General features: G+C 39.6%; 1 protein-coding gene across 1 annotated transcript in view; it reads right to left on the minus strand.

Annotated features, from left to right (window-relative positions):
• NCKAP5 (NCK associated protein 5) overlaps positions 1–19601 on the minus strand; it is a 373153-nt gene that overhangs the window by 180919 nt on the left and 172633 nt on the right. The window lies entirely within an intron of this gene.

Consider the following 19601-nt stretch of genomic DNA (forward strand, 5'->3'; position numbering starts at 1 on the left):
ACCCTAACAATCCAGTCACATCAGTTTTGTACAGGAATTTTACACAGAGATAGAAAGTTTCATTTTATATTTCAGAATATCCCATCACACTGAGCTACCCTTACTTGACACACAGATGTCAGCATATTGAAAAGTAAACACCCACCACCCGCTCTTTCCAAGCTCTTTTTCTTCATCTCCATTCAAAATAAATGTAAAAATTATATTTGAGATCTGCCATCACTCCTGCTTGAGTGCAGACATGGGAAGCATGAAACAAATCAAGGGGACAATTTGTCACCCATCCCTTAATGTTTCAACCTCGTGGGCAGGAAAGGACTTGGCTCTGCAGCCACTTGTTTTCTTGTTTTGGCTGAGAGAAGGATCCCTGTCAGCAGTACAGAGTGTATTTGAATCTATTTACTGAAATACTATGACAATGAATATGTTTTCGAAAACTGAGTAGCAATCAAACGAATATGAGAGTGATAAAAGTGTCATTAATGTTACTAAGAGTTCTCAAAGGCAAATAGCATATGGGTGTTGCTAATTCTTAAAATATGGCACCAAAAAACTCAACCCTCAACATACAGAACTACCTGGATAAATCTACATATGCTATGGCCTAATCTTTTTTTCTTTTAAAAAAAAACATCATATAAAAGGGTAGCTAATGATTGTAAAACCCTCTTCCAAAAGTAGCTAAATGTAATTGAAGAGGAGTAGTGAAATTAACTTAAAAGTTATAAGAAAATGCTATTGGAATTAAAGAATGTATATACAGCCTTTTTCCATATGACTTTTTTAAACGGAAATGAAATTAAATTTTTCCTTGTGAATTTAAATGTGATAACAAATCAGTTAAAAAAAACACAAGCATTTTAAGTGGTACTACATTATACTCAGTCAGTGATGGGGTTCTAATGTCTAAGAACAGGTTAAATCATTGTAAAGCTACAGTGGGTTCACCACCTATATACTTTGTGCCTATAGTGCAGGGCAATTTGTAGCCTGTCAGACAGTCTGACATAGTTCCATTGCTGACCTAAATTTTCATGACACACCTGCAAAAATTTATATAGAAATTACTCGTACAGCTTCATTAGTAAATAACAAAGGTGTCTTAGTGTTAAGCCATTAAATGGGGGAGACAGGTTATTTGTACAAATCTCACAGCTATAAATCTTACTGGATAATAATTTACAATAGCAGTAACCAAGGGACCAAAAATATGAACATTACCAAGTGGAAAACAGATCTTAAAGACAGTGATAAATAAGCAGATGCCACAAAGGGAGGTTGCAAAGGTTTAAATGAAATATCTCTATGCTTGTGAAAAAATGGGGGGAATTACTCAGAGAACAGAGGGGTTCTGTCTGGTTGGCCATATGTAATACCTGGAAAACGCCCAAGAAACAAATTACTGGCAAAAAAATACATTGTTCTAACTAAATTGTCTAATTACTGTCCTTAGTGTTATATAACCATATCCTACCCGGTGCTGAGTAATCCTTGGTTTGTGCCACAAGAAGAGCAGAGAGTTCAGCGCAGGCAGAAGATACACAGCAGCCGTACAGAGTACGGCTCACAGAGGATAACTCAAGGCTAATGATATGGGAAGAATATTCACAGCAGACAATATTTCTCCAGCTTAGATCTCATCAGTGCCAGCTTCAAACTTATACTGCTCCAGAGGCTCTTGCTGAAGACTGTTAGCATCTTCTCTTATAGAGGAATTTCACTGCTGCTAAAGAGATATGTAGAGCTCCCAGAGGTAGCAAGGAAAATGGCATAAAAGAAATATATAATTACCACCCAGGACTTAGAAAAGCTTTCAGAAGATACTGGTGTCTACAGAAACTGGGTTTAAAACCAAATATGCAACTTTCCCTACAGAAACTGTTTCCTTTGGAGGAAACTCAGGTACTGCTATGAACACCTGAGTGGCTGAGTTGACTAAAAGCATCAGGCTGTGCCTGAAATACCTGATGCAGTAATAGCTTAACTATGGCAATGGACTGAAGACCAGAGATTCAGCCGTGCCTTCAATGCTCATTCAGTGTCACTGCAACCACAATTACCTTATTCTGATACAGCAACTACTTCTGTATGTCAGGTACACTGGCCACGTTCTGCTCCTCAAATAAATCTTCCTTCTACATTATGTGCAAAAGTAGATTTCCCTGGGGTAAGAGAGACAAAAGCTGACAGCAGAGAAGTATCCTGTTCTCCATCTCATTGCCAGGGTGTTTGCAAGTTGCTCACAGTCCCTGCCTCTCCTGTGGAATGAATGTGCTGTACGTCCACGCATGGCCACGCTCCTGCTAATCACAAACCCACACTTTCTAGTAGACCATTGGATATACAACAGAGATTCGCAAGCCCAAACTTTTCCCTACAGGTCACAGAGCTATGTAAGCTATTTCTTCGTTTCATTTACCTCGTGGTGATAGGTCAGAGAATGTTGCTGCCACCATTTACTCCTTCTATTCATGTGGGGAAATCTGTATTATCATCCTACACAAAAAGATCAGCACATCCACATGGGCTTTCTTGAGTTTTTCTTGAGAAAGGATGTAGGAACTATTTTAAGGAAAGTACTCTTAAATCAGCAACAAATTCACATTACAAGAACAATAACGTCACAAGAACGAAATATCTAAACATTAGGAACTTCTGAAATGAGTTAAATGCCCAGTTCCAATTCAGCCATCTCAAGGGTAAGCATCAAAACACAGTATTTGTTATATGAGGACATACTGTTGCTGTACAAAATTCAGGCCCCTTTCAGGGTAAGGGATGAACAATGAACAAATCATAAGGCTACAAGACCAAAAAGGTCAAGTCATAAGGCTACACTGACCTATGGCCCTGAAATTCTGGATTCTCTTCCCAGCTACCAAAACCTTCCTGTATGAATAACTGCAGTGACCACACCACTGGCCTTCACTTTCATGATTCTACACAAGAATTTACTGACAACCTTGTGGCACTTCTGCCATTTCTTGCAGGCAGAAAGTAGATCTGCTTTCAGCCAGGTCACAGGCATTAAATACTGTAAAGTGGGGAGAAAAAGGAGTAAGAGACCATCTGCACTTGAGGTGGTCTCCAGGACACAAAATACTCATGTACACTACACACAGAAAGTATCTCCCAGCAGTAGTGACCTATCTACCAGAAAAGAGAACATTTTTATTCAAACCCAGAAAAGCCATAATGAAGTGTCAAAAGAGAAAAGTGAGCCTAATGTACAGAAAGGCCAGGATTAAACCGAGATTTTTTTTTGTCTTCTGGAAGAAGAAAACATATCCCTGAACTCTGCAGAAATTTTGTGCTGTCATAATGCCCTTTATAAGCTCCTCTGTGCTAACCCCACTTTATTCCTGTGAAAAATAAAGGTGTGTGAAAAGAAATGAATGCAGAACTAGTTCAAGGTTTTACAGTGAACATAAGCTTAATAGAAAGTGCCAGGGGAAGAAAAGGTTAAATAAAAAAAGTATCTTGTGAAATGCATCAGTTCCTTTTAACACCAGAAAAATCATTGCCATCTTCCAATGAAGCTATGTGTTCCCACTTGCCAATTCCTCTTTAATTGCAGGTTCTTCTCTCCATGAGCTCTGCTCAAAGCATTTTTCCCTGCTTTCTCTCCTTGCCTTCTGCAGCACAGCTGTAACCCTTCTCCTCTTAGAAGCATAACCTTTACTTCGTTCTACCTTCCTCTTTTCAGTGTCTCCAGATAATCTGACTTTCGTCACATCACCCAGTGAAATTTCTGATAACTTTACAAACAGGTAAAAATTATATGTGAACAAACTAGAGAGAAAAGACAGGGTTAGTAAACTCTACCGATCCTTTTGTGCAAGTACCAGAATATTTTAACATTGAGCAAATACTATTTGCAATTACTTTTTCAAGAACATTTCAGCAATCAAGTTTCACCAGCTACTCATTATGTTCATGAACCAGCGTTTGCACTTCAGCGAGCTCCTTTTTGTGTAGCTGTAGAAATGTTCGTGTCAAAATGTTTCATTTCTCATCCAGTCAGGGACATGTACCACACATTAAGTCATCTTCTCAAAGTTAAGGAAGGAATCCAATTTGAGATACTCATGATCAAAACAAAATGCATGAAAACTATTTATAACTAGATTGAAAATAACACATGCATTTGACAGCAAAATACAATTTGTTCCTCAGCACCCCATGAAGAGACCAAGAGACAGCACTTATTCTCAGAGTTACTGGTTAACAGCCATGCTCTTGGTCTAAGGAAGGACCCCACGCAGCCACACAAGTGCCTTAAGAGGAACTCAACCACTTATGTCTCCTTTAACTCCCGTGGGATACGTCACAAATGTCAGCACATGGTTCTTTCACATTCTATCAAACTGTAAATGTCTTGTCTGTTGAGTGAGGAGACACGAGTAAGGATGGAGCGGGTGGCATCCCAGGGAGGCAGATGGCAGCACATGGTGCATAACAGGCCACTTCTTTCTGAACAATCTGACACCCAGCACACAGAGCGAACATGTGCCACATTAAGGTTTTTTATGGAAAGACTGGTATTTTACCATTTTATCCTTTCGGGTTTATTTTGTTGTTAACTTTACATCTAGACATGGATGACACTCAAGCCTTTCAAGTCAGGGACTTGGAGTTTTAACTCCTTTACCTGTCACTGCAGGTAATATTAGCAGATGTTTCACTGGAATGGTAGGACCAACTCCCTGAACTACTTTCTTCCCACAAGGGTCGAGCATTTCAGTAACTCAAGCAGATTTCTCATCCTAAAACTCTCCAGTCCCCTACCTGCCTCTCTCCCTTCCACAGTGGTGATAACCTCATGCCCTCCCTATTAAAGCTGCTTAGCCAGTAGCTTGTTCCTTGCTGCCTTTCCACCTCAAAGCATCTTTCCCTGCCCCTCCATCATGAGCCACCTCCATAATCTTACTTTTTTTAATGTCAGAGGACCAGATGTACTGTACAGCTGTATCCAGGCACTGGCTGTGGGAGCTCCTCTGTGAGGTTCCCACTGGCTCTGCCACAGCCCCAGCACAGGGCACAGTTGAGCACATCAGTGACACTCGTGGAAATTCAGAAAGGGCCAATTGGCATTGAGGGGGAAGGAGTGAGGAGAGAGGTGTGAGAGACAGCCTAGAGAGTGCCTGGGGCTGAGTGGTCCTCGTGCTGGGGTGGATGTTTCCCTGCATGTCTCCCCACAGAGGACTATGGGGATGTTTCCTGAAGAGCTGCAGCCTGTGGAGAGCCTGCACTTGAGCTGGGGAAGCTTCTGAGGAGAAAGGTCCAGCACAGAGAGATGGTCATGGAGAGACTTCAGCCTGCATATCTATCCCCCTGTGCTACTTCATAGGGGAATCAGACTCCCCAGCCTGCACTTTGGTAAGCATTGTTTTAAATTTCTCTTTTTTTTTTTTAATGTTATCCAAATCTATTTTAATTGGTAATACATTAATCTACTGGAAATCAAGTCAGTTTTGCCTGTGAGAGTAAATGGTGAGCGATCTTCCTGTCTTTATCTTGATTTACAAGCTTTTCTGTCATTTTTTGTTCCCTGGGTCCCACTGAGGAAGGGATGCAAGAGCATGGCTGACCCAAGGCTGAGGGCAGACCACCATACCAGAGTATTTTATTTTTATCTTTTTAATTTACTTTTACCTGTCATCATACCACTCCTTTGATCAATAATGTTACTGCACGTAAAAGAAGAACGTGTCTATGTGTCAAGATTTAAAGCTATAGTTAAGTGCAAGTGAAGAATTAGAGAGATTGGGTACACACATGCCATGCATGCTACACAGGGCATTGCTATTCATCAGGGAGACAGCCCAACACTTACATAGAAACTGGTTCCTCTTTCTGTTTAACTTATGTTTGAGTCTTATAAAAAGCAAGTCTTCACGACAGCTTGATGTAACCGGACTGATTAGTTCAAATATCAGAAATGTCTTAGAAGGAGCACTCATGTAACCTCAAGTCATTATGATTCCCTTATAGGTAGGGAAAAGGGCAAGTGTTTAAGTAGAAATAAGATTCCTCTTATTCTTGAATTTTTTCTTTGCTTCCCCAGTGCATCATAAGAAGGGGTTTACTATAGTACTACTAATTATGCTAACATGGGAGCACTATTTTGTCAAAAAAATTCTACATGAGAATATTTAACACAGGTTTAATGTTGCTCAAAATCAGGCTAATAACCTTCACATTAAATTTTTAACAACTATTTTAAAGCATTTGCTAAAGAGGGTCACAATTTCTGTGTAATTAATATTGATTTCAAACAGATACTTTGCAATGAATTTAAATGATGGGAAGAAAAGACTAAAATATTTTTTGTTTAGAGTTTGAAGTACCATTAAGTCATTGACAACCTAAGCTGAGTATTTATTTATTTATTTTTAATGCATTTTCTGATGTTATGCATCTGACACCTTGCCATAAAAGTCATAATTTAACAGAATCATAGCCTGGTTTACAACATAAAAGCCTACAAGCCAGAGAGAACATAGCCCTGAAAGTGGACAATGAAAACAGAATTAAGTAAACAAATAGCAACTACTAGAAGCACACTAAAATTAGTTTTTCTAGCAAGTCAATACTGTTATGAATAAATATGCACATTCAAAGTATTCAAACCCACTATTTTATCACCCTTGTATGCCCTTTTGCAAGACTGCTGCAGACAGGAGCCATAGAAAAGCCTGAGACAAGAGATGAGAGAGGGATGGTGGAACAGTTCCATTTTTCAAGAATTAATTATGAAATATTAATTGAAACAGAAACTAGAATTTGCTACTTGGTCTCCCAGTTGGTTTAACAAAGTAACTCATTCTTTCCAATGCAATGAATATTTAATTCCCCCAACATCATGCATGGAGATTGAATGATATTTGTTCAAGTGTCAAGAATGTACCTGAGCTCCAGCTACCCACAGCTGAAGCTGCTGGGTAAAGGAAAGTACAAATGCTCTCCATGGTACAGGTATTTTGTGAGAGCTTGTGTTTGGGTCCTGCAAATAAAACAGGTCAAGGAGTCCAAGGTGGTTCACCCCTCTTACACAGAAGGTGGGTGATCTCTTTGGTGTGGTCACCTCCAGAGGCAGCTGGACCTGCCTGTCATCCTCCTGAAAGGCCTGGGTTACCATGCAAAGTTTGAGCTCTCTCTCCAAACTCCCATTGTGCAACCTGGTCCCACAACCAGCACACAGGAGACTACAGTCCTCTGTCTGACTGAACTTATTTCACTCACAAATGACAAGAAAAAATGTGATTACAAGAACAAAGAGCATATGTCATTTTTTATTTCATCATAAACTGCACAGGGTACTGTATTTTCATTCAAATTAAAATGAGTCAAACTTCAGTGTCCTTTGTTTGCTACTCATCGATCGCTGTTAAACCAAATGTTTCTCATTCTGTAATCAATACTTCTCTGCAAAAATAAACCAAGGCACTGACAAACAACTTTGCAGAACATTGCAGCATTCCTTGTAGTGGACTTTGTCAGCATGAAAAAACATTACCCAAAAGAATGGGGGAAAAAGAAGTGCATTGCTTATTGTGCTTATTACAATTTTTACAGGTTGCTTACAGCTGAATCATTTTACTGAAGCAAGACTTTATTAAATTAGCCAGCTATTGAAACCAGACCTTTCTGACAGTGGCAGTTAATATGCCTTTGTCCCTTGTTACAGTTTCCAGCTATACTGGGAATACTGACAAATACACTTAAATACCCAAAGCCTTCCCAGGGATGAAGTTACAGGAGTATTTAAAGCACAGTGAAGCATTAAGGTATAAACAGCAGTAACATAAGCACTTGGAGGGTTCATGGAGGGAGAGGTAACTTTATTTCCACATCTCTTCAAAATGAATTATCTTTTACCTGACACAGACTTGTACTATACAGGGTAAAGAAGAAATTTCCTTGATTTACATTAAGGCTCTATATTTTTCCCCAATTATTTTATGGTGCAATCACTTTCCCTAAACTTATTCCTACTACAGCTCTGCAACAGCAAGATATAAATAGTATAAAAAGCAGTATCCTAATTTTAGGCTGGTATCTTCTAGCTTTTTCATATCAGTAAGAAAAAATGATGGTTCTTTGGAACACTGTTCTGCTCCCAAAATGACAGGCTGCCCAAACAAACCAGGAAAATCTAACTGACACTAAATAATTTGTATTAGCATTTTCTAAAACTGCCTTGAAAATAGTCAAAATTAAATAATTTGAAGCAAATAATTTATTTTCCACTATGAAATTTTTATATGCTAACACATTTGGCCTCAAATCAGACTAGCACACATATGCCATGACTTTCAGATGTAAACTTCAAGCTTTGCTTGAATCTAAGATGAATAGCAAGATGGGAAATGTTTATTATTATTAGTGATACTTTAGTGACAGTAGTTTACACACTCTACATTCTTGGGTGATAATGTTGCTCCAGAGCAATTCAAGTAAATTAGAAATGTTTCTTGGTGTATTTACTCCTTTTGAACAAAATAAGATGCTAGCTTTCACTGTGCACTAGCTCAAAATTGCCACCATGTGGAGGGACAGCAACTTAATTTAGCATTATTTATACTGCATTGGTATGGCTTTAATTGCATCTGTGCGACAGAATAACTGCTGTGCTGAAGCTCCTTTATCATTGTGAGCCTGCAATTAATCTGAATTAGGCAGGCTATTACATGAGCAGTTCTGTACATATAGTTGGAGTTGTGATAACATTTATTTTACAAGAAAAAAAATAATTAAATAACTCATAAAATCTTTTGGCACAGAGCTAGATAGTGAGAACCACTGTCTGCCCATCACTTTGAAGAACTCCAAAAGGAAGCTGTGGCTGCCCAGCAGCTCTTTAATTCCATGAAATACCCAGTGACAGGACACGCAAAATCAGAGCCACCTTGAAAAAAAAAAATTAAATACCAAAAACATCCCTCTCATAGTCTACTAGAAGCTAATAGACTGAAATGAACTATGTGGGCCTCTTTTAGCACCTTTCCTGGAGACACACCTACGGACATGGTGGTTACACACAACGCCTGAGAGCAATTTACACACAGGTAGGCTTTGTATAGGTGAAACATCTGCACCACAGTAGCCATTATTCTCTCAGCTTCTTAAAGCTCATCTTTGTGTCATATTTGCAGTGCTGAATGAAGGCAAAATACGTATTTTGAAAATTCTGCCTCCCTAATAAAACTATTGCTATTTATTCACATTCAAAATTTATGGCCCAATTTTGAAGACTTCCATTTATCTTCAGTTCTTAGCATGATCAGTTTTTCCATTTTAGACATTATTTTCTTATAGTTGGAGGGGTGTAGAGAGAATACTTAGTTAACCTGGAAGTCCCACATAGTCAGATAATGGATTTTTCTAAAAATTAATAATCTTAAAATGATAACACTTTAAAAAATTATTTAGCAAATGTAATTGAGCTTCTAATAGCTTCTACAGACAGTTATTAAAGAAATCTCATTTCTCTAAATTAAAAACAATGAAATGTTTTTCAAGTTCAAATAAAAACTTGTGAACACTATTAAGATAGACATTATCTGTATGAACACCCAGTATTTAGAAGTGTGAGGAAAAACACCTCTTTTGATAACAAAATAAGAAACAGTGGGATTACTAAACAATATAATGTAAGCAAATTTTTTCCCTGAAACATCATAGACTATAATTGCTAATTATAATTCAAAATTTTCCCTGAAACATCTTAGATTATAATGGCTAATTATAATTGCACCTTTTTTCATAAGGTGATTTAGTTTATAATAAGATTTCTAGAAAGCTCTAGAAAGCTCTTTGCTTGGTTTTCATATCAGATATATACAATCTCTTCTTACTAAAAACAAAGTTTCATAACCAATGTCACTTGTTTACAATGAGGCTTTTTTAATTCACTTGCAAACAAGCAGAAATCCCCAGCTTGTGTCTGCTTATGTTTCCCACTTGTTTGATTCCAGAAAATTTATAATAACGGTGTTCAAACAATGAAACAGCACAAAAGAGAGTGCGTAGACAAGAACTTGCAAGAGCCAACCCACCTGGGCCAACAAAGTGTCACTTTTTTGATTCACCTACAATTTTCTACCAAATCTGTCATCCTTGAACATTTCCCGAAGGGATATCCATGTAGCAACGGAGGAAACAGAAGGTAAAACGTTGTCAGGTAAAACTGGCGAAAGCTCCTGGTCACAGAAGTACAACCGAGGTTTTGCAATTTGAGCTTTTCATAAGAACAAAACTATATCTGGGAATAAACAAAACTGGCACCAGAACATAAAGTAGTAATACAGTTATTGGCCTGCATTTACACATCTAAATACTTCACAGACTCCAAGAGCTACACTCACAGAGTTGAATGTTCTACTGATGACAAACCTCAAGCCTCTCCAGTCACTTTCTGGACTTATTTAAACAAAGAGGCCATGGGAGCGAACTCCTCACTCAAAAAGATAAGAAATAGTGAATCCAGGTTCAAGAACATGCCTGACCTCATGGGATATTGCCTATATTTGGTTGTCAGAAACTTCCCCTTGGATCAGAAGTCTTGAAGTGAGGGCCAGAAGATTTGCCTGAAGATCTCTAAGTACATTACAAGTTCTTTGGACTTTTTGTGACCTACAACAATACTTTAGAAACAACTGTCCATTGTAGAGGTGCACAAGATAGGCTCTAGACCACATGATTTAAGATAGTTTCCACACTTGCACTTGCTGAGATTACATTTAAGTTTTGGTATGTGTTTCTTTTATAAATAAGTAACAGTTATTTGCTGTCAGTTTGAATGAAATTTCAGCTTAGACATAGACTTGAGGAGAAAAGAGGGAAGGGATTCCTTGAGCTCTGTAAACAAGTGTATCCCACAGCTGATACTCTTTCAAAATTAAGAAATTTTTTCAAAAGGGTTTTTAAAAGCCAGGCATCTTCCAGGTCTTGTCTGCATTGTTTGGAGGGTCTGTAAAAGATAATCCCAAGAACTATGACAGACAATGGTCAGCTCAGACTCAGAAGATTTGTCAAGTTCCTTTTAACCGGGTAACAATATTTTGATAGGTCACTATGTAAACATTACTGCAGAACAGTATTTTTGGCATACTTGCAAACGGCTATGAAGTCTAGACAGAGTGTGGAGAGAGAAGGAATGAATTTGTAGTCATACCAGACTAATTTCTGAAACACTGACACCTGTCCATTTAAGGGGAACTTGCTATAGTGAAATAGCGTCCAGCAGAATTAAAACATAGTCTGTGAAAGGACAGAAGACAAGGTCAAAAGTCAATGAATGGTAATGTCACTCAAGCTACACTGTTTACACCTGGCATGGATTTTAACGTACAGAATCCATATGAAGCAACGCAGTATCTGCAGTATTTACTGTTATGCTTTCTGAAGTGTGCAATGAAGTGACATAGGCCCAGAGCACAAGTAATAAGGAGGGCCCAGTCATCAGGTTTCCTCTAGATCGAACTGTAATGGTAGAAGAGGTCACTGCCCCAGACTGATCATTCCTAATTGCTAACTGGAGGTCACCAGCCTTTCCAGTCTGCAGAGAACTGCCTGAGGCTCAGCACAGGGTACAAGGAGACAGCTCAGCTGAGCCCCCTCAGGCATGTTTGAAGTAACTTGGTGGGCTGTGCAATGCAGCAGAAGATGAAGCACCAGAACAATCCCTATCCCCTCCACTGAGGTGACAGTAACCCCCTGCAGGGACACAGCAAAGTCCTAAATGACTCCTGCTTATCTGCACAGCCTGTGTGCTTGCCTCCTCTGTAACTGCCCAACATGTTCTTTAGATGATATAAATGGTTTCTTTTCTAAAGGACTGAATGCTCACAGAACAAATGGGTATGGGGCTGAATCAAGCTTTTTCACTTGGATCTGTATTACTGAGATAGGAGTTAGGCTGCAGGATACACACAGGATAAGTATTAGAAAAACCCCACACTTCTAAGGGTTTTATTTGGCTTTTATGGGTTGGCCAGTGGAACTGTTCTCTGTTCCTCCAGGGAGCTCTGGGATTTATTTACAGGCTAAAATACCACGTGTTTCTTGCCCGATGCTGGAGAGCATTAGGACTTCTTAATTTTCTGGACTTCTCATTAATGTATTTTTATTTCTTGCTGATAAATAGGATATCAGGGAGTTAACTGAAATAGATCTAAGGCTAAAGAAAATTTTTGAGGCTGAGAGAAGTAGAACTTAACCATTCCAGTCATGAGAAGTGGCTCAGAATGGTTTGCAGTACCACCAGACCCCCACAGATCTGGGATATGCCAGGATTTTAGTTTTCACACACTCTCTACTATTTGCCTTTCTCAGCTGACACATTCAACACCTCTGGCATCACTACATTGCTGCTAGCTACCTTTCTATACAGCATTTCTTTTCCTCAGGCTCTTTACAGCATTGCTCATGAACATGTCAGATCTTATTACAATTTTTCTGTGTTGACTTGTAGAGTCCATTTATGGTTGGTAAGTAACTGCAAAAAAAGATACCTTATTTACTCAGCTGTTCCTTGCATGTATTCCAGAGTCCTATCACTTTAGTATTCTGACAAATGTGTCTCTTTTTCATATTCATCCCTTTAGCACTACAGGCATTGCTACAGGCAGTAGGCAAGTGCTGTGGTTTTTCTGTTGTCTGCCATATCTTCGATGGTATTTTTAACAGAGCTGCCACTGCAACATCTTTATAGTGCTGACAATGCACGCATGAAGAAGAACTGACTCAACTTGCAGAGACCAACCTGAGTTTGAAAGTCTGGTACCTGGTAGAACTTAAAAAAATAAAATAACAATTTTGCATGCTGTTTTTAATTTGTTCATGGGTCAAACTGGAGTAATTAAAAGACTTTGTCTCACCTGATATCATTGTGCAGTGGCACTTTTCAGTAATAGGTTCATTTGAATGTCTGTTAGTGTTTCCAGGGACCAAATTCAGCTCAACTCTAAGCGCCACCATTCTACTCCTTTAGTCCCCTTTCTTACTAGAACAGGTAGTCTGGATACACTTCTGCAGCAGAAGGTCAAAAACAGATATAAACACTCTGACACTTATTTCTCTGATCTTCATTTTCATGTTAATCTTTTTACATAGGATTTAATTGTTTTGTTGTATCTAACCATACTTTATTCTAATTAAAATGTTAATTGCACTTAATCATATACCCGTCTCATTTAAGACATTAAAAAAAAAAAATCTATTTTTTTTCAACCTAACAGTCAATGTTGACAAATGCAAGTGTTAGTTTGAAATTCTTGAAAAGGAAAATAAGATGTTTCTTTTTCTACAGAAAATACCAGCTACTAAAACCAAGGAGTGCAGCTCTCCCCTCTTCTGCCCCTTCCACACCTTCAGCCTTAGTTGAAAAAAATCACCAGCTATTAGGTTGAGTTCTGTTCCTCAACAATAAAACATATAATGACATAATTAAAACTCGGGATGTTCCATGTGCATTCTCTACCATGTAGACCACTGGAACAGCAGTCAGGAGAGTCATTCTGAATTTTTTGGTATGTTTTGGCCGTCACATCAAGGTTTCACATCATTTCCACACACAGCTCCCTCATCTTTCACTGGCGCAGATGCTCTGTAAAAGCAGGAGAGTGACCCCTCTGCCCTGGATCGGGACAGCCCAGCAAGGCTTTAGAGGCTTCCTGACTCACAGCTGTACCAGTTTGTCTGTCCACTGGGTACAAGGAGTATGAACAGCGGGTTAGCAAATTCTTTTGTAATTATATAGTCTTCAAGCTTTGGAAAGAAATAAATTCTGCTGCACATTTTCAGTACAGGAAATTTGCTCTTCACCAGTGCTTCTGGGAACTCTTGTAATATATTACTAAAACAAACAGCTCTTGTGACCTACTCAAGCCATCAAGTTTGATAACAAATTCAATACAGGAAAAATATGAACAAACTTGTTTAAATGAGGCTGAGAAGAACCACCCAAGCTGCACTGACCATGCAAGCAGAGACAAGCACAGCTGGGTTCCTGGAAATCAGGTGCAGAAGGCTTTGGTTCAGCTTTCAGTTTTTGTGGATTTACAGGCGTGAATGCCACTGAGTACTAGTGGTCCTGCTCCTGCCCAGGTACCTAATTGTAAGTCAGTAGCTACATGAAAAGAGCAAAACTAAGAAAAGTTTTTTCCTTCCTGTCTCTGTTAGATAAAACACATTTCCAGAGCTGATATTCTTATTTCCTGGGGTTCACAAGGGTGTTTCTGCTGACCTGCTTATGTTTTTCTCAAGCTCTTCTAAAATGCATTAGATCTCATGTGTTCTTCACACCTCGACTTCCACTCACCTCCTCTGACCGATTTCAGTTTGTGGACAGGTTTCCCTTATCAGCTGATGGAAGATACAACCACTGCAAACTTGCCTTTGGACTATCTCAGCGGACAACTCTCAAGGTCCACTTTTAGTATGAAATAAATTTTCAACTTCTCATTAGCGCATGTATTTTCCAATCATATCTACTACATCACAAGTTTTCCCTTCTGAGGTGTTTTATTATGAATTACATCAGGAAATAGCACATAAAACAAGACTTCCAACAACCACCTGGAAATTCTGACCCACTCCTCTAGCAACATCCACAGAAAAAGTTCCTTAAATGGAAAACTGTGCCAGTCACTGCCGCAGGGCACATTTTAATACTTGCTACCAGGAACAGGATGTTCCCAAGAGATAATAATTTTTCTCCAACACTCAGAAATCATTTTTAAATAAGCAATGTCACCATGGATGCCAATCACAAATGTGCATCGTAAAGATGTAATTACAAAATTACAATTGTGTGAACTGTGCATACTGAGCCAAATCCCCTCTCAGTATTCATCCCAAGCCGCTGGGCTGGGACTATTCATGGGACACCAGCACCCAGAATCCAAGCAGCAATCAGCACTATTTAGAAGCCCAGTAACACTCTGCCTCTTCCCCAAAGAGTTCACTTACTTACACAGGTAACAGACAAACAGCGGAAGAGTCAGCTTGTTTTACCAATTAGCAATTTAGATCAGAAATTAAATCTTTACCAAGATTATAAAGGATTTAGGTGGCAAAGGCCTTGTAGGACACCGAAGTTAAAGAACAAGACCCTCAATTAATGTAGCAAAGAGGGGTTTTAAGCACCTGGTTATTTAAAATCACACAGAAAGGTATCACATGGAAAGCACAACTTATCCATACAGTTTGAAGAATGAAGGAAAGCCACTTCACAGCCAGGTAAGGTCCTGTATCAGGCCTGGCACTTTCATTAGTTTCCAGACTAACTACAGAGTGCATCCTGCCCAGCGGTATGGAAATAACACAATCCAAACATCACAGTCATTCCCACAGTCTAGACAGTCTCCTCTTGTAGGACACGCAAGCAAGTCTGATCACCAGTTCCAGACTTGGAAAACTATGTCATGAGATCTTCATTATGAAAGATCCCATAGAATATGAAAAGATGCCTTATCACAATGCAATGGACATGGAGCCAAAACAAACAGAAAGTATGTAAAAACAAATTCCTGACAAAGCAAAAACTGAATTAAAGTTTATGAGACTGGAGTAGGGAGGGGAAAGAAAGGAAGACTCACAATTGCTCAAGTTATATGAATCTGTACAAAGTTACATAATTTTGGTATAGGAAGATATTATTTCCTTACTATGTTTTAATATTTCTTTTAAATCTTGGAGAGAAGTTGCAGAGAGAGATGATTATGCTCTGCCAAGAGAAAAGAACAAAAAAGCTCATGGAATTTAATGGCACAAAGAATATTGACAAGTTTAAATATTGCTCAGATGAGCTGTGACTGGTTTTCCTGTCTACCAGCAAAGTGTTCAGCAGTCAGAAATGGGCCAACAGTTTTTCCCAGTTTCTGCTTTCTCTCTTTTATTCACCTGCAACAGATTATTTTCTGTACCTGTATACATACATTTTGTCTCTGCCCAGAGGGACAGGCCAACAGTACCTTACCATGCTCTCCTGGTGCCATGGGGCAGTTACGGATCAGGGCTGCATGGGGTTGGATGCTGAACAAAGACTTGTTGCAGAGTTTTTACTCTAACATGAGGTAATTTAGAGCACTGCTTGAGCTGTCTCATTCCAAGGGTCAGCACTAACTTCACGGAAGAAGATCTGGGAACATGCATTTAAATAAATGGACATTTAATGGAAGCAGCACAACTGAGCAAAACTCTTGGTACATAAATTTGTCCCTCTTTATACAGAAACTTTCTCTCCCACCTGGTAACTTTTTCTGTCCCATTTGGAGAAAAAAAAAGGTTATTCTCCTGGACCCCTGGTCTGTGCAGGGACTAGTGCCATATATCACAAAAAATAGAAATCATCAGAGTGATGCTGTAGTTCACCTTTACATGACAACAACACTGAAGAAATTAAAGACTCCTGTCTACTCCTGTCCAGCAACAGAAATGCTCACCTCCCCGGTGGGCTTGATTTGACTGAGGAGAAGTTGGGGATTTGGTATTTCTGTACCACTTCATTCTCTCTGCCTTGCTTTAGCTATACTTTACAAGGGAGATCAGTAACAAGCCCAAATCACCATGAGAAATACTGTAATGCACCCCACAGAACCCCCAGAAGAGCTGATACCAACATGGAAACATCAGGAAAAGGGTGGAATTGCTACAATGGGTATTGTGACCAGTTTTGAATCAGCTGACTCAAATCAGTAAGACAAGAGTTTTTATTTGGTCTTACAAGTGGGCCAACACGATCAAAGAGTAAAACCTGAAAACACAAGGAAAGAAGTTTATTTTAAAAAAACTGAACAGGTATGAACCAAGTCTTAGGAAGATAAATTAACTGCTGGCCCCAAAAAACCCCAAACAAACAAAAAAAACCACAAACAGAAAAAATAACACAAAAAAAAAAAAAACACACCAAAAAACCACAAACTAAAAGCTAGTGATTTCTTTAACTTCTTGTAATACACTAATTTCTCCACTACATTGAGAAGAATTTGTAACACCAAGTATATCACAGCAGTTTCACTACTACTAATCCGTGTAAATTTACCTTCTGGTTTGCATAAAATTCAAACTGTTAGCCCAGTGCACAAATTCACCTTTCCTCTTCAGAGCCTCAGAAGTTGTGACAAATTATGTCCTCCCTGAGATCCCTTTCTTGCAAGAGATAAAACCAGACCAAAAATGTTCTGCCTTTTCAGCCTGCAGATCAGTGGCTCTATTCAGGTCATCCTTGCAAAAATATTAATCCACTGAGTGTGTGGCTTACTCGAGTCAACTCCTGCCATTGCCTGGAGGAGCTCAGGATTGCAGAGCTTAACCTTTGATATGAAAATGGCTGCAATTCACTGTTATTAGTGCATGGGCACATCACTCCTATTAGGGGGTGAGGTATTGCCTAGAGCAGGATACATCTGCTTCTAGTCATAAAGCAGGATTTGCTTCATGCTGGAGCCAACTGCCATTCCAATATTCCATACACCCATAGATGCTATGAGACTGCATGTGCCCTTTCTGTACTTACACATCCCCTGCCTTTGTTATCTATAAATGGCAATTTCTACTGGAGGGCAGTTTAGCTGATATGACATGCTTTCTACAGATTGCCCCCTGTTTTACTTTCAAACATTATATAAATGCATTTTGATGTATTTTCTTTTTTTTTTCCTTCATGTTCACTGATTTTTACATAATTCTGTTTGACTTTTTTTTTTTTTTTAACATCTCCTAAATACTTGCAGCAGCTTGCTGAGGATACAGACCACTTCGGTGAGCTCCAAGCTGAGCGGCAAAACTTATTCCTGCCCCTTTGGATATAGTGCTGGTCTCTCCGTGTCGGTGACTACGACAGCATTCCGCGGCGAGCAGAACAAAAAACACCAAAACTGCGGAGGGAGCATCGCTCCCCTTGGAATGGCGAGTACCAGGAGCCCCTTCCCGGTCCCGTGTGTTTTACCGGGAGCGTTTCCCGTGGCTGCAGCGCCCTCTCCTGGTGCACGGGCGGAGCCGGGAGCGCCCGGCCGCGACCCAGCAGCGCTCACCCAATTGCTGCCGCCCCGCGAACTGCGAGGAAATCCTTTGTAACCGTTTATTGTGCGATTCAGTGAATAAACCCGACTGAGAACTGAATTAACCAGGAAAGAGTAACCCATGCTTTGAAGGGCAGCCGGTTCTGAGCAGAGGCAATCGGGATCTCATTGGAAAACGACTGTTGAAAGGTATCATCAAGTTTAGGTCATGGAGAATCGTTAGGATTCATAAAAGCCTTAAATTACAAAACATGAAAATATCTGCATATTTGAAAATTTGAAGCAAACGACAAGAAAATACTCAGGACACAAGGTTTTATCTTAAAACCACCGAAAATAAAATTGCAAAGTTGTGGATGAGGACATTTGACTTAATGAAGTATGAACAACTAATGAGGTCCAGGAGCATTAAACTAGGCTTGTAAAGAATTTCAATAATCATTATGGATGCTAAAACTACTGCTAGTGTCACTGAGTTTTCCATGAGGTCTGTATGATGAAGTTTCTCAGAAAAAGGAGCCAGACAGGATGGCTAGCTGTGTATAAATACACAACTTCACAGAGAGGGCAGAACAAGGGACAGATTGCATCTTTCTGGTTTGGGATATTTAACATTCAAAGCAACATTTCAAAACAGTTCCTTTGCCTCTCTCTCTCTCTCTCTGCTACTTTCTAATTAAAGCACAGACAGATTCTTTCACAGATGTAAGGACCCAGAAGTTGGGAAAGACAATTTAGCCTTTCGTAGCTCATCTTTAACACTTCATTTATTACTAAATATCCTCTACTTTTAAATGACCAGGGTGCTCCTGCAACAACAGCCTTCCCCACTGCCAGAGGCAGTGGCAGAGATTCATCATGCTGGTGACAGCAAGCGCCTCTGCGCTCGTGGCAGCACATTGTGCTGCCATCTGTAAGACCCTGGCTCAAGAGCAACCTCAGGATTCTCCCTCTTCTGTAAAAACAAGGTACATAGTGCAGATGTTAAGAGCTGGGCCTCCGAGCATGCTGACCCTGCTCGTGCTCAGAGGACTCCCTGCTAGCTGATTAATGGGGCACCATTAGTACCAGCTGCGGTGCCGAGCACAGAGCCAGGATGGTGGCCTGAGTCTCAGAGCCCTGGCAGCGCTGAGGGCCTGCAGAGGTAAATGTGGCTCCCAGGAGAGGCACAATTTCCTACAGCCATGGGTTGCCTCTGTAACTGTCCATTTTCAGCTACCTAAAAAAAAAAAAAAAAAGATGGAGATTTGACTATTTTCAACTTCATGTCACCCACCTCAACAAAGCATTAGCAAGGCAGGGTCTGATCTCCTCTTTCTTCTCTCCAAGAACTAGCACGCACATTAAAAGCCTGAATTTGAGTGAAAGAGCAAACTACTGAAATTGCACACAAAACCCACAGGAGTTTTGAAAGCTGAGAATATCAGACTTTCTACTGATTTTAATACCATTTCAGTAAAGACCTTTTCTGCACTTCAACACATCCATCTCCATGTGAATGCTCCAGTTTGGCAGTGCCTGATGAGAAGAGGCAGATCTTTTCAAAGCTGATTACAAGTTCTGTTTCAACCT

This window comes from Corapipo altera, unplaced genomic scaffold, assembly GCF_003945725.1.
Source record: "Corapipo altera isolate COAL_440 unplaced genomic scaffold, ASM394572v1 45, whole genome shotgun sequence".
Lineage (NCBI taxonomy): Eukaryota > Metazoa > Chordata > Aves > Passeriformes > Pipridae > Corapipo > Corapipo altera.